Source organism: Podarcis bocagei (assembly GCF_964188305.1).
Source record: "Podarcis bocagei genome assembly, chromosome: 17".
NCBI lineage: Eukaryota > Metazoa > Chordata > Lepidosauria > Squamata > Lacertidae > Podarcis > Podarcis bocagei.
Window position 1 is genome coordinate 10,046,240 of NC_138143.1, and position 14,108 is coordinate 10,060,347.

Genomic DNA, 14,108 nt, shown 5'->3' on the forward strand with positions numbered 1-14,108 from the left:
CCGCCTCTCCATCAGCCAGCCTGCTTTTGGGGTTTCTGGCAGGCACAGGGCCCATGTTGGGCATCACGCTCAGTTAGTCAGCAGCCGGCATTTCTTACAACCGTTGGATGGCATGGGAACCAGGCGAACCAGGCTTTCAGTCACTGGCCTTGGGATCCACGGTCAGTAAGGACACCTGCAATTCCTGCAAAGGAAGGATGTTTGCAGGCACTCGTGCAAAGCCATTGGCCTCGCGTGCACCCATTCTGTGCAAGCCTGGGCATAACTGGATATCACAATTGCTGCCATGGAATTTCAGCCTTGGAGCACTTGTAAGGAAAGACCCAGACAACGAACAGAAACGCACACCTCTGGGCTATGCTTGAGATTTTAAAGGAAGTGTTTCCATTCGATTTATTTGATTTTGATTTACAGTGGTGCCTCGCAAGACGAAATCAATTCGTTCCGCAAGTTTTTTCGTCTAGCGAATTTTTCGTCTTGCGAAGCACGGTTTCCCATAGGAATGCATTGAAATTCAATTAATGCGTTCCTATGGTCAAAAAAAGTCCAAACAAAGCCAAATTTGGTACAACAAGAGTTTATTAAGTGCTCTTTAAAGTCACACATACTGTAAAGAGCATTTCAAAAATTGAAGGAACAATAAATTAAGTTTCTAAACATGACAGAAAAACATTTAAAAATCAACAAAGTGTACAGTACATTTTCTAAGACTCTGGGGGACAACTCGAAGAAGGTTCCTCTTCCACTCTTTGCTTCTTGCTGAAGAACCCCCTCCCCAACTGTTCCCCCAGCTGCCCACCACACAGAAATTCAAATCCAGATTTTTTTTTAAAAAAACAGCTGAGTGGCCCAATGGTCACAGAAAATCATAAAAATGCAGGGGGAAAAACACACAAGCTTCCAGATTCTTGCAAACCCCTCCCCAACACCAAGTCCTTGAATTCCAAACACCCCAACCCAAAATCCAAAAAAACCCCAAAAAAGTTTTAAAAGTTTAAAAGAAGTTTTGGAAAAGCTTCAAAAATCACCAAAGTCTTCAAAAACCTCAAAAAAGGCTACCACACCGCGTTCTATGAGTTGCTCCTCGAAGTCAAGTCGCAACTGTATTAACGGTGTTAAGAAAAAGGAAACAAACTTGCAAGACGTTTTCGTTTTTCGTCTTGTGAAGCAAGCCCATAGGGAAATTCGTCTTGCAAAGCAGCTCAAAAAACGGAAAACCCTTTCGTCTAGTGAGTTTTCTGTCTTGCGAGACATTCGTCTTGCGGGGCACCACTGTATTGTATTTTGACGCCGCTTTCCATTCAAGTGAATCTCAAAGCGGCTTACAAACCAACAAATAACCATAGCATAATAAAACATAGTAGCACATCGCGAATATAGCATACATCATATAAAATAATTAACAAATTATCAATTAAAAAGCTTAACTAGACAGCAACTAAAAAGTAGGCTAAACCTCACAATTATGGCAAGTCATGTGATTAACAAATCAACGCAGCATTTAGAATCTATAAAACAATATTAAAAACATTAACAAAATAGCAATTAAAAGATAAGCTAAGCACTAAGTTCGTTCGCACAATCTCTGCACCCCCATGACTCTGTTCAGTTCAGTAAAATACACACATGCACCTCATGTCTGTTGTTAAGCCAGCTCAGCCAGATGCTTCGCTGGCTGGGGTCCTTGAATACCGGGCCATGTTGGAGATGGCGGGGCTCTCAGGCCTCCTGCCAGTGGTAAGGTGGATGTTGACTCTGGGTAGCCAGCCTTGGCTTCCAATAATCTGGAGGTCCATTCCCACTTGAGGAAGTCCAAGACTAGGCTGTCCCTCTGGAGCACCAAGTGGCAACTGCACTTGGTGTAGAGGCCAACCATGAGGTCCAGCAGTAACCCTGTGGCCTGTCCACCAGGAGCTGCTCCAGCCTGTCAGGCCTCGCCCTAGACCGATGGAGAGAGGCAGAGCAGGGCCCTCAGTCCCTCAGCAGGTCAGTATTCCCTGGGCAGCTCCAACAGCAGCAGTCCATGGGAAAATGTTCTTTGCAAATCTTGGACAGGATAGAAAATGGAAGAAAATGTATACTCTAGCCAATCTAGAGTCCAATTCATTTTTTTAAAAAAATTATTTTATTAAGTTTGCTTGACAACATTACATTGTTATATATGGTATTATGAAAAAAGAAAAAGAATACAAATCAAAGACAGTTCTATACAATACAATTCACCATATGTTCTTTTGTATGTACGTAAGACTTCCCACCTCCCCCAACGTATTTACCTTTTCTGTTTTCCAGTTGTGTACATGGCTATAACTTTATACTAATTATGTGATCTTAAAATTTATTACTTCTTATGAAACCTTTTGCTTTAGTTTTATCTATCATATACACAGAAATCATTCAAACGCTATCATAGACACCACACTGCTGTTGTATTTCATTAAATATTTCTTAAACATATCCCATTTTTGAATAAAGTTTTGATTTATATTGCCTCTCATAATCCAATTCATAAGTGATGGCACCCACCTGTATTGGAAGTGTGGGGATGGGGTCAGGTGAAGTGGGGGTGCGACTTGCCGCTGAGCCAAGGTCTCAAAGAAGTGCCATTCATATGGGTGTGCACCACCAACTTTATACATTACTTAGCCACATCAAAGTGCTGGTTCACACAACGTCCCTGAGATCATCTGATAAAGGGCAGCATAAAAATCGTCTTCATAAATGAAGCAAGGAACAGCAGCTGTCAAACTCCTAAAGTGTTTGTGGGAACTGGGGTTGCCTCAGCTTTCCATTCAGATTACAAAGATGGGCAATGTTTGTGTCATTTGTGGGAGAAACCTTAGAAAGGTCACACAGGACATGCAAGTGGAATCCAAAGCCAGCTCAAGAAGCTTTGCCCATGCATGACTCTTCCAACATTACAGAGGTGACCATCTTCTGCTATTTTCTAGCTTCTGTATTGAATACTTTAAAAAAACCTCATCCCCCGCCCCAAATAATAATCTATTCATAGGTGAGGCCCTGGCCCTAGAATGTACCATGTGCCTTGCTTCGTCATCATGTCTGTGCAAGGAGTCAAATCTGGGGAGCAGCACACCACATTGGTCATATTTTAAAAGGAACAAACTCAGCCCGAGAATTTCACAGGACTGGGCTGCCATCTTCTGAGTATCTCCAGCCCTTCCCCAAAGGTTAGTTTACAGCACACACCACAAATGGCCAGGTTACTCATTCCACAGAGGCCTTTCCTGAGGTTGCACACTATGAGTGCAAGGCTATCATCTCTTTCTAGCTCTCAAAATTCAATATTTCACGGTAGGGACCATGAATTCTCCACCAGTGAGTCAATTGTGGTGGAGCATAGCATGGAATGGGATGCGGGTGGCGCTGTGGGTTAAACCACAGAGCCTAGGACTTGCCGATCAGAAGGTCAGCGGTTCCAATCCCCGCCACGGGGTGAGCTCCTGTTGCTCGGTCCCTGCTCCTGCCAACCTAGCAGTTCGAAAGCACGTCAAAGTGCAAGTAGATAAATAGGTACCACTCCGGCGGGAAGGCAAACGGCGTTTCTGTGTGCTGCTCTGGTTCGCCAGAAGTGGCTTAGTCATGCTGGTCACATGACCTGGAAGCTGTACGCCGGCTCCCTCGGCCAATAAAGCAAGATGAGCGCCGCAACCCCAGAGTTGGCCACGACTGGACCTAATGGTCAGGGGTCCCTTTACCTTTACCTTATAGCATCGAATATGGCTGGGTGACTGTTGTAGGCACCTTATTGGGAGACATTTTAAGAAAAAAGTGAGAGCTGACTCTTAGGAGGCTGCCAGTGTGAATTCTACACAGCAGTCAAGCTGAACTAGGCATTGATTTAATCCCAATGTCAGAAGTTTAGATGAGAATGTCGGTCAATTTTGGTTTCTCTCGGTTTCTCATTTCTCAAATTTTAAGTTCAGTTCACAACATTTCCACATCGCCACAGTTCTAATATAGGCACAGGCGTCTGTGTGCATAGTTCTTTTGTTGTTTGAGAACTGCATTGCAACATTCAGAGATGCACAAATTTTAAAAGGTTGGCCCTGTCTCAGTTTGCATATTGTTTCAGCAAGAACAAATTAGGTAGTTTCACATTAAAATGCAAACTGAATCAGTTTTTTTTCTCCATCCCAAAGCAAGACGGAACTATGGCCCAGCAAGTATAACTCAACGACAGTGCAAACTTAGGCATGCCAGGATCAATTAGCGCTTAAACCCCAGAGTTTCCTGGTCTGCACCTTCCCTTGAACAATGAGATAGTTGAGACTACAGTAGAGGAAGAAGAGGCAATATTATCTTGCTAGGTGTTAAGTTGTGGGTGAACATATCAGACGACACAGCGATTCTTCAAACAGCTCTTGTTTATTCACAGGCTAGAACAGAATTGGACTGAAGGGTTCAGTCAGCCTGCTTTTATAGAGCTCCAGTACAACGTAACTGTAACAATTTTCTAAAACTATCCAATCACTGAAAGTCACTTTTGATCCCTTATTTGCATAACTATCTACAGTATCCCCCTGCTGGCCCAGGGTGAGAACTTCAGTACATAACACTAGGTCTAAAGAGCTCCACCCCTCGGGCAGCCCATTGCCTTCTTCTGACCTGGCAAGGCTAGAAATGCTTCCAGGTCAGGAAAAGATCTTTGTTGGGACTGTAGACCATTTTTTGCATTGTTTGTGACTGGCTATCCCAGTGGCTTTTTATTTTATTTCAAAGCAAGCCATAGGAGGACCCTCTATAATTGGCATTGGGGCAGATGCACACAGAATACTTTTGCCCTCTGGGCCTGAGTCCTTGATCTAAATCCACTCCTCATCCACAGGTGCTTTTTGACCCTACTGGTGGTGGTGAAACACCAGTCGTACCTGTCTTCATCCGCCCCCGCCCCCAGCAAAGCAAAGGGCAATGGGGAAGGATTTCAATCAGGAAAATTGAGAGGGTGTTAGATGCTTTCTTCCCCAGCATTCCTCATCAGATTTTGTTTTTTTAAATGATTTTTTATTTAAAATTGATTTAGGAAATTTTAAAAAAGAAAAAGAAAACCAGAGAAAGGAAAGTGGGGTGGGAAGCATGAAGAAAATCAGAAGAAACCTGTCAGCTTATATGGACAATACAATAGGCATCAATACAATAAACAAGGCAGCCCTGTTTAGGAAAGTTTTTAATGTTTGATGTTTTATTGTGTTTTTAATATTCTGTTGGGAGCTGCCCAGAGTGGCTGGGGAAACCCAGCCAGATGGGTGGAGTATAAATAATATATTACTACAGTCATAAAGGACCCCTGACCATTAGGTCCAGTCGTGACCGACTCTGGGGTTGCGGCGCTCATCTTGCTTTATTGGCCAAGGGAGCCGGCGTACTGCTTCCGGGTCATGGCCAGCATGACTAAGCCACTTCTGGCGAACCAGAGCAGCGCACGGAAAGGCTGTTTACCTTCCCGCTGGAGCGGTACCTATTTATCTACTTGCACTTTGACGTGCTTTCAAACTGCTAGGTTGGCAGGAGCTGGGACCGAGCAACAGGAGCTCACCCCGTCGCAGGGATTCGAACCCCCGACCTTCTGATCAGCAAGTGCTAGGCTCTGTGGTATAGACCACAGCGCCACCCGCGTCCCTACTACAGTCATAGCTCAGGTTAAATATGCTTCAGGTCGAGCGTTTTCAGGTTACGCTCCATGGCGAGTTACGTGTTCCATTACTTCCGGGTTTTGCCGCTCGTGCATGCACAGACGCTCAAAATGACGTCGCACGCGTGCACGGAAGCAGCGAAACGTGACCTGCGGACTTGCAGATGCGCAGTCGCATGTTACGTTCTACTCAGGATGCGAACGGGCCTCCGGAATGGATCCCATTCGCATCCAGAGGTACCACTCTACTACTACTACTACACTTATCTCAGTTCACACATTCAGGTCAATATATGCCACCCAAATGTCTGAAAAGTGTTAAGGCCCTTTGCCCAGGGCAAGGGCAGTGTGGACCCCCTAAGTCACAGATGGTGGTGGGTCTGTCTGCACTTGCAACCCCCCCCCCCATGAATAACTCTGCCTTCCCTGTTGCTTGACAGATTAGTGCCAGGCAGGCTGTCCCTGTGCCAAGAGCAGTGCTACTGCTGAGACAAATGTCAGCCACCCAGGCAGGTGAGTGGGTGTGATTCAAATCAGGGCCAAAGTGGTAGGCGCAAAGTGTTGCCTTCCTCTCCTCCAGTCCCTACCCCCTGCCCCCATCTCCCTGGGTGCTGATTAGTAAAGAAAAAGCAATTAAACACAATGGAAAGTCGCATACCAGTGATTGTGATGATAAGACAATGGGTTAAGATCAGAGTTATGTTATTTGCAAAAAACTAGAGAGAAAAAGTAGGAACAATAATGATAATAAAACCCTCCTGATCAGCCAGAACACGAGAAGTCCCCCTAATTTATTTATTTTTAATTTGGAATGTATAATTGGCTTTATTATTTGTATTATGATGCGGCAAGATTTGATATGTTGTCAACTGGAATGTTATTAATGAAAAATTAATAAAAAATATCTTTTAAAAAAGCAAAGTAAAAGCAAATGTGCGCTTTCTCCTTGCGGGCTTAATATAACTTGCAGTTTAGCCACACATCAGACATTGGAAGAACCAGGCTGTGGAGATCAAAAGAATGACCAGAGGACTGATTGTTTGTGAACGAGGGCAAGGAAGTTCTCTCAGAGACGTGTGCTCTTTAGACCCTCCGAGCCTGCCGTGTCCTTTCATGAAGGGAAGGAGGCAAGAGCCATAAAACAACAGAAGCAGCAGTCAACACAAAGCAGCAGCAAATCTGTCAGCGCACAAACATACAATCACCTTAGCAACTTTTGGGAACAGCTGAGAAATACACACAACTTGCATTGCACCACTTGGATATGAGCGCACAACCTGTAAGCGCAAGTGGAGCTGAAGTCCTTCCGATGACTGGTTCCTGTGCAAAGTCTATTTGGGAGGAACGTTTCCTAGAAACCCTGGATGCTGATTCCATGAGAAATGGGAGGATGTGAAATGGAGAGTCACAAGGCAAGGACTACATGATGAGCCTGCCTGCCAATATCTGACTGCTGGCACTTCTTAGCTTTTTATGTTTTTAAAGCAGAGGTCAGCAAACTTTTTCAGCAGGGGGGCGGTCCACTGTCCCTCAGACCTTGTGGGGGGTGGCCGACTGTATTGGGGGGGGGGGGATGAACGAATTCCTATACCCCACAAATAACCCAGAGATGCATTTTAAATAAAAGGACACATTCTACTCATGTAAAAACACGCTGATTCCCAGACCGTCCATGGGCCGGATTTAGAAGGTGATTGGGCCGGGATCTGGCCCCCAAGGCCTTAGTTTGCCTACCCATGTTTTTAAAGAAGAGGGCAAGGTCTTTCCCGCCATGCTCCTAGACCAGGTATCTTCTATTTTGCCACAATGATCTTCCTGTAGTATATTTTCTTTGGCTGTTGTTGGAATGGCCAGGGCTGGCAGAGAAGCCTCTTGCTTACTGCTCTTATACTAGGGAACTCTCACAAATAATTCATCCAAACTTAAGCATAGGAATCATGGGAACACTGCAACAATAATTCAGATCAGAGAGGTTCCAGGATCAAAAGACAAAGAAAAATTACTTCCTTACAACGCAATTGTACTCATGTATTCTCAGAAACAATTCCTACTGCATTCAGTGGCACTTAACTCTCATCCCAGGTAATTGTGTTTAGGATGCAACATTGCTATATGCAATCTCTGCTCTTACATGATGGCTGGATTTAATTACTTATGGGGGGGGAGCTTTAATACTTACATCAATACTTAAATCAATAGCGGGAAGTACCTGGTGCTGTCTGGGAATTTCAGAAACCAAAAATAATTGATTTTTAAATGGGTGGTGTAATTTGTGAGTTTGGATCCATCATGCCAAAAACCAAGTAAAGTAATGTTTAGGTTCAAAATGGTGCCCAGCATCCAAATGCCAACAAAGACTGCCACCTCCACCTTGGAAACCTTGTGCCAAGTTTGCAACGATATCTTAAGAGGTGGCTGAACCTATGCAAAAAAACTGGGCAAAGTCATGCCAAAATGGCATTTTGCTCCGCCATCTTGAATCAAAATGGTGACCAGCATGTAAACACCAACATAGACCATTCTGCACACCACAGAAACCCTTGCGCTGAGTTTGGCGATAATATCTCAACAGGCAGGCAAACCTTTGCCCAAAAGGGGGCCAAGTCACACCAAAGTGATGATTCAGTCCCACATCTTCATTAAAAATACGCCTGGCATCCAAAATGTGAGGAATAAACCCTCAGTAACATTCATGCCAAGTTTGGCGATGATCTCATGGGAGGCGGCTGAACCTATGCCAAAAAACAGGTGAAATCACACTAAAGTGACATTTTGGTTCTCCATCTTGATTCAAAATGGCAGTCAGCATCCAAACATTGGGAAAGATGGCGACCCTCACATTGGGAACCCTTGTGCCGAATCTGGCAACAATATCTCAAGAGGCAGCTATGGAGAAAAAGCAACCCCCCCAATATAGTACAGTGGTACCTCTGGTTAAGAACTGAATTCGTTCTGGAGGCCCGTTCTTAACCTGAAACTGTTCTTAACCTGAGGTACCACTTTAGCTAATGGGGCCTCCCGCTGCCGCCACCGTGCGATTTCTGTTCTCATCATGAAGCAAAGTTCTTAACCCGAGGTACTATTTTTGGGTTAATGGAGTCTGTAACCTAAAGCATCTGTAACCTGAAGCGTCCGTAACCCGAGGTACCACTGTAGATTAAAAGCAATCATGCCTGTACCTTTCTTGTAGTCTGTGCACAAGTTCACATGCTTACTTTTTTCCACAGCAAACTCAGCACACTAACTATGAAATCACTGTATTTCTCTTTCTCTCTCTCTTTGGCTTATGTTCTTAACAATGCAAATTGCATTCCTATTCAGAAAACTTAGATGTCCTTATTTTCCACAGAGCTTTCAGCCAACAGATTAGAAAACACAGCTGTACTTCTGCAGTAAAAGACAGGATAAGCAACACATTCGCATGGGGCAGAACTGAATTTCACACACTCAGAATATGCTTCAGTCCCTGAAATCTGGGCGTGTGCCTCTCGCCATGGGATCCGTTTTGCAGAGTGTACAGAAGAAGCACAACTGAAGCATGGAAGAATCACACACTAATTCTTTGCTGTCATTTGATGGCCCTTTTGGATTTGGTGACGACCGTATTGTTATGTCACCACTTAGGGGCACATTTCTAGCAACAATCTCTATGGAAGAATCACAGAAGTTCAAAACTTTGAGATGACGGTTCCCTGTGATTCAGTTAATGTATAATATAGCCCAAACCCGAGGTGCTTCTGTTTGGTGGAAGGACTAGCTGAACCCAGCAGGCAATCTTTTTACAATGGGACTTGCTCCCAGTTCAGTACAGTGGTACCTCAGGTTACACACGCTTCAGGTTACAGACTCTGCTAACCCAGAAATAGTGCTTCAGTTTAAGAACTTTGCTTCAGGATGAGAACAGAAATCATGCTCCGGCGACACGGCAGCAGCAGGAGGCCCCATTAGCTAAAGTGGTGCTTCAGGTTAAGAACAGTTTCAGGTTAAGAACGGACCTCCGGAACAAATTAAGTACTTAACCTGAGGTACTACTGTACAGAAGAAGAAGAAGAAGAGTTTGGATTTGATATCCCGCCTTTCACTCCCCTTCAGGAGTCTCAAAGCGGCTAACATTCTCCTTTCCCTTCCTCCCCCACAACAAACACTCTGTGAGGTGAGTGGGGCTGAGAAACTTCAGAGAAGTGTGACTGGCCCAAGATCACCCAGCAGCTGCATGTGGAAGAGCGGAGAAGCGAACCCGGTTTCCCAGATTACGTGACTACCGCTCTTAACCACTACACCACACTGGCAGCCTTCATTTATTATTATTATTATTATTATTCTATATTTTCTTGAAAGTATGCTCTTCATCCTGATCCTCAAGCTATAAGTCGAAACAAATACATTTCGGTACTCCCCTGCCCATCTCTCTCTCACAGGCAAGCAGACCCACCCTGTCAGGGAGATCATTTCACTCCCAGGCACAAGGTGACCCAGAATGTTCCCTGCGCTCCTCATGCTAGCCAGTGAAGTGAGGCGAGGCACGGCATATTCCTCTGGTCGGGTCTTAATTGCAAAATCTTGGTTCTAAGCTGCTTATACGCGCCCCCCCCCCATCATTCAGCCCAGACACTGAGGTCCACCTTCAAGGGCCTTCTGGTGGTTCCCTCACTACAAGAAGTGAAGTTACAGGGAACCAGGCAGAGGGCCTTCTCGGTAGTGGCACCTGCCCTGTCAAAGAGATGAAAAACTACACAACTTTTAGAAGACATCTGAAGTTTTTAATGTTAGACATTTTATTATGCTTTGATATGTGCTGGAAGCCACCCAGAGTGGCTGGGGAAACTCAGCCAGAAGGGCGGGGTACTATTATTATTATTATTATTATTGTTGTTGTTGTTGTTGTTGTTGTTGTTGTTGTTGTTGTTGTTGTTGTTGTTGATGTTGTTATACAAGAAACAGGATGTGACATGTGCCCACCCTAAAAATTACCTACCTCCATGCCTTTTCTGAATTAGAAATTGTTGTTCTTAAATTCAGTTGCCTGCTTTTTGCAGCAATTCACAATATATTTTTATTTTTAAATTCCTGATAGAAATTCATCAGCTTTTTAGTGTGAATTTCTACCAACAAGTAGATTTTTGTATTAGTCAATGTACACATTCTTGCAAGCAATTTTCCCCAATAACCTGCATTTTTTTGCTACTTTTACTAATGTATGCATTCGTAGGCACACTTCCCCCTAACATACACAACTTTGTAACCATTGTTCAGTTGGGGAATGGCACCGCAAAATTCTAATGAGTGCAAAAGTCAAAGAATAGCAGGACACAGTAAGTTTTCCATAAGATATCAGTGCTCGGTATGCGGAAAGAGCTGTCTAGGGGGGTGGTCATGTGCGAATGCGGATCCATACAGATTCCCTCAGAATGGATATCCATCACTTAGTGGGGTATTCAACTAAGTTTTACTCAAGAGTAGACCCATTGAAATGAATGACCCATGACTGAATTAGCTCCTCAGATTTCTGAGTAAAATTCAGCTGGCTGCCGCTTTATATTTATTTATTTAACTTATTAGTCTCCTCTTTATGTCTTTCATTTTTCAAAAAGTAATTCAAAGCAACTTTACAACAAAAGCACATGCATTCTGTGCTCTGTGTGCGCTGCCTTCCACAGAGCTCCAACAATGTGTGTGTGCCTGTTCTCTGATGTTCCAGCAGAGGATGACTCATTGTCCAAACTTCCTGGCAAAGACTCCCTTTCAACTGCGCTGCTGAGCGCTGCATTTCCCCTGCATCCCTGCCTTGGAGAACTGCACCCTTCCATCACCCTCCCCTTGGCATTCCCTTGCTTCTGACCAGCTCCCATGAATCAGCAGGCTCTTCTTGTGTCCTAAGGGCGTAGACCCTCTGGCAACGGTCTACAGGGTGAAATGGGGAAGGGAGGGCACCTTCCCTGTTTCACAGCATTCAGAATAAAGGAACTCTTGCCACTGCCATACTCTTTGTGGAGGACAGTTGTTCCCGTCCCATACCATCTGATCAGTTGCCTTCTTATGCATGGTCAGGAAGATAAGATTAGACTCAGCCGATAGCAGATCTTTTACGAGAGGCTCTGAAATAGGTTGCCACTGTGTGTGGGGTCAAAATCAGTGCCTTTGAACACTGCCAATGTTTTCAAGTATACACAATTTCCCCCCATATAGTCAATAAACATTTCCCAATCTTCTTTAAACCAATGTTCTTCTTGTTCTCTTATTCTATAAGTTAGATCCACAAACTGTGCATATTCCATTACTTTAAGCTGCCATTCTCCTTTGGTTCCATTTTGGGGCTAACAAAACATGGGCCACAGTAGTGGCATACATAAATGACCTTTTTTGATACCTGGGAATTTCCATCTGAATTATCCCAAACAAAAAGGACTCTGGTTTTTTTCAATTCATTATAAATTATTTTTCCAATACTCTTTTACCCTTTTACAGGTCCACCACATATGAAAGAACCTTCCCTCAACCTCACTGCATCTCCAGCACTTATCTGATTCAGTCTTATACATCTTAGCAAGCCTACTTGGAATTAATATACTATCAGCATATTCAATATGATTCAACCACATGCAGGAGCAGTTGCTAGAACAACTGAAGTGCGTTAAAGCCCTTTGTCGTCTGAGCACATGAAATAAGAAACAGACTTTTTGCATTTGGGAAGCTGATGGGGAAATATGGGAAGAACAAATGATTAACAGGAAGACATATAAATAACTGGCAAGCCAATCAGGATGAATGCAAGATGAATGCTCATTGCCCTATAGCTGCCTAGCAAACAAATCACAAAGAATGTTCAGTAACAACTGGATATAATCTAACATCTATATAAGCTTTGTGCAGGTAAATCGGGGACTAATCTATACTGGTGAGTTATAACGTTATAAATGTATTATAAAAATGTGACCCCACGGGGCGCTGTACAGCCGTTGATGGAAAATTGCATTGGGGGCTATATAATGTTTTTTTTCTTAGCGTGTTGTTTTTTTAAGGTCAGTGTAGATTCAGCTCAGGATGGAAGCTGAATAAATAAGGCATCAAGAGGAGTCCCAAGTATCTTCCTACATTGAGAAAAATGTTAAGAAATGTTTGCATGTGTGCCCAATATTAAGAATTTGAAATTCCACACATGTTAGCAAAGTTCTGAGCAGGGTAGATGCAATGTGACAACCAAATCAGTTCACCTGGTGAGTGAGACCCTCCGTTTGTGACCAATCCAGTATATCCCAGTGTGTGTGATTCCACATTGTGCAATGCCTCCTGGGGAGCCAAATGGAACCAGCCGGCACGTGTGCAATTTTTTAGTGCTGGCATATTGTTCAAAGTAACATGTCTAAGTGGACTCTGGGGTCACAACAGAATTCTTAAAACGGCTACCAGTGCTAAATCTGATTGTTGATGTTTAGTCGTTTAGTCATGTCCGACTCTTCGTGACCCCATGGACCAGAGCACGCCAGGCCCTCCTGTCTTCCACTGCCTCCCGCAGTTTGATCAAACTCATGCTGGTAGCTTCGAGAACACTGTCCAACCATCTCGTCCTCTGTTTTCCCCTTCTCCTTGTGCCCTCCATCTTTCCCAACATCAGGGTCTTTTCCAGGGAGTCTTCTCTTCTCTTCATGAGGTGGCAAAAATATTGGAGTCTCAGCTTCAGGATCTGTCCTTCCAGTGAGCACTCAGGGCTGATTTCCTTAAGAATGGATAGGTTTGATCTTCTTGCAGTCCATGGGACTCTCAAGAGTCTCCTCCAGCACCATAATTCTGATAGTACTAGGCAAACCTGTTGCGGTTCCAAACACCCTGCACAGCTTCAAGATTTCGAGTTACTACTTCCGTTCTCACATGCAGGAAACCGTTTGCTAGAACACTGTCTCATAGCTCCCTGCATTTCTTTGAAGACATGGTCTTTGAGAAGGAAATATATTCTGCAAAAGGTGCAGAGGAAGACATACATGCAAATCTGGTCACTTCGCATGATCTACTCTGGTTGCAGGATTCTGGGCAGCTGATGTGCAGAGCAGAAACCCTGGCAGACATCTCAGGCTGTCTGAAGAGGACACCTGGCTTCAGATGAATCGAGCGTTGGGTGCATTTCAAGAGAGTTGATGTTAATGAGGAATGCCGATGGCTGGACCTGCGGGGAGGGAGAGGCAGCCTTGAATGGCAGGAAATGTGTTCACTTCCTGCTTCTCCTGGAGCCACTGCTCAGGAAAATATTACTCAGAGCCATTGGGCCACTTCACACAGAGCAATAGAGTTGTTTCGCGCTCATTGCTTCCTGCGCTGTCCTGGAATTGACTCCCCTGGAGCAAGGACGCTGCCAGGGCCTTTGGCAACCAGGCAGGCCCAGCCTTGACTGATCTGCCCCTTAGCTGGGGAGGGGAGGGGTGGACAGACCTTGCTGATCCAGGAATGGCAAGCAGTTGTGCTG

General features: G+C 44.4%; 1 long non-coding RNA gene across 1 annotated transcript in view; it reads right to left on the reverse strand.

Annotated features, from left to right (window-relative positions):
* LOC308577059 overlaps positions 1-14,108 on the reverse strand; it is a 79,687-nt gene that overhangs the window by 34,098 nt on the left and 31,481 nt on the right. The gene's annotated exons all lie outside the window — the stretch shown is intronic.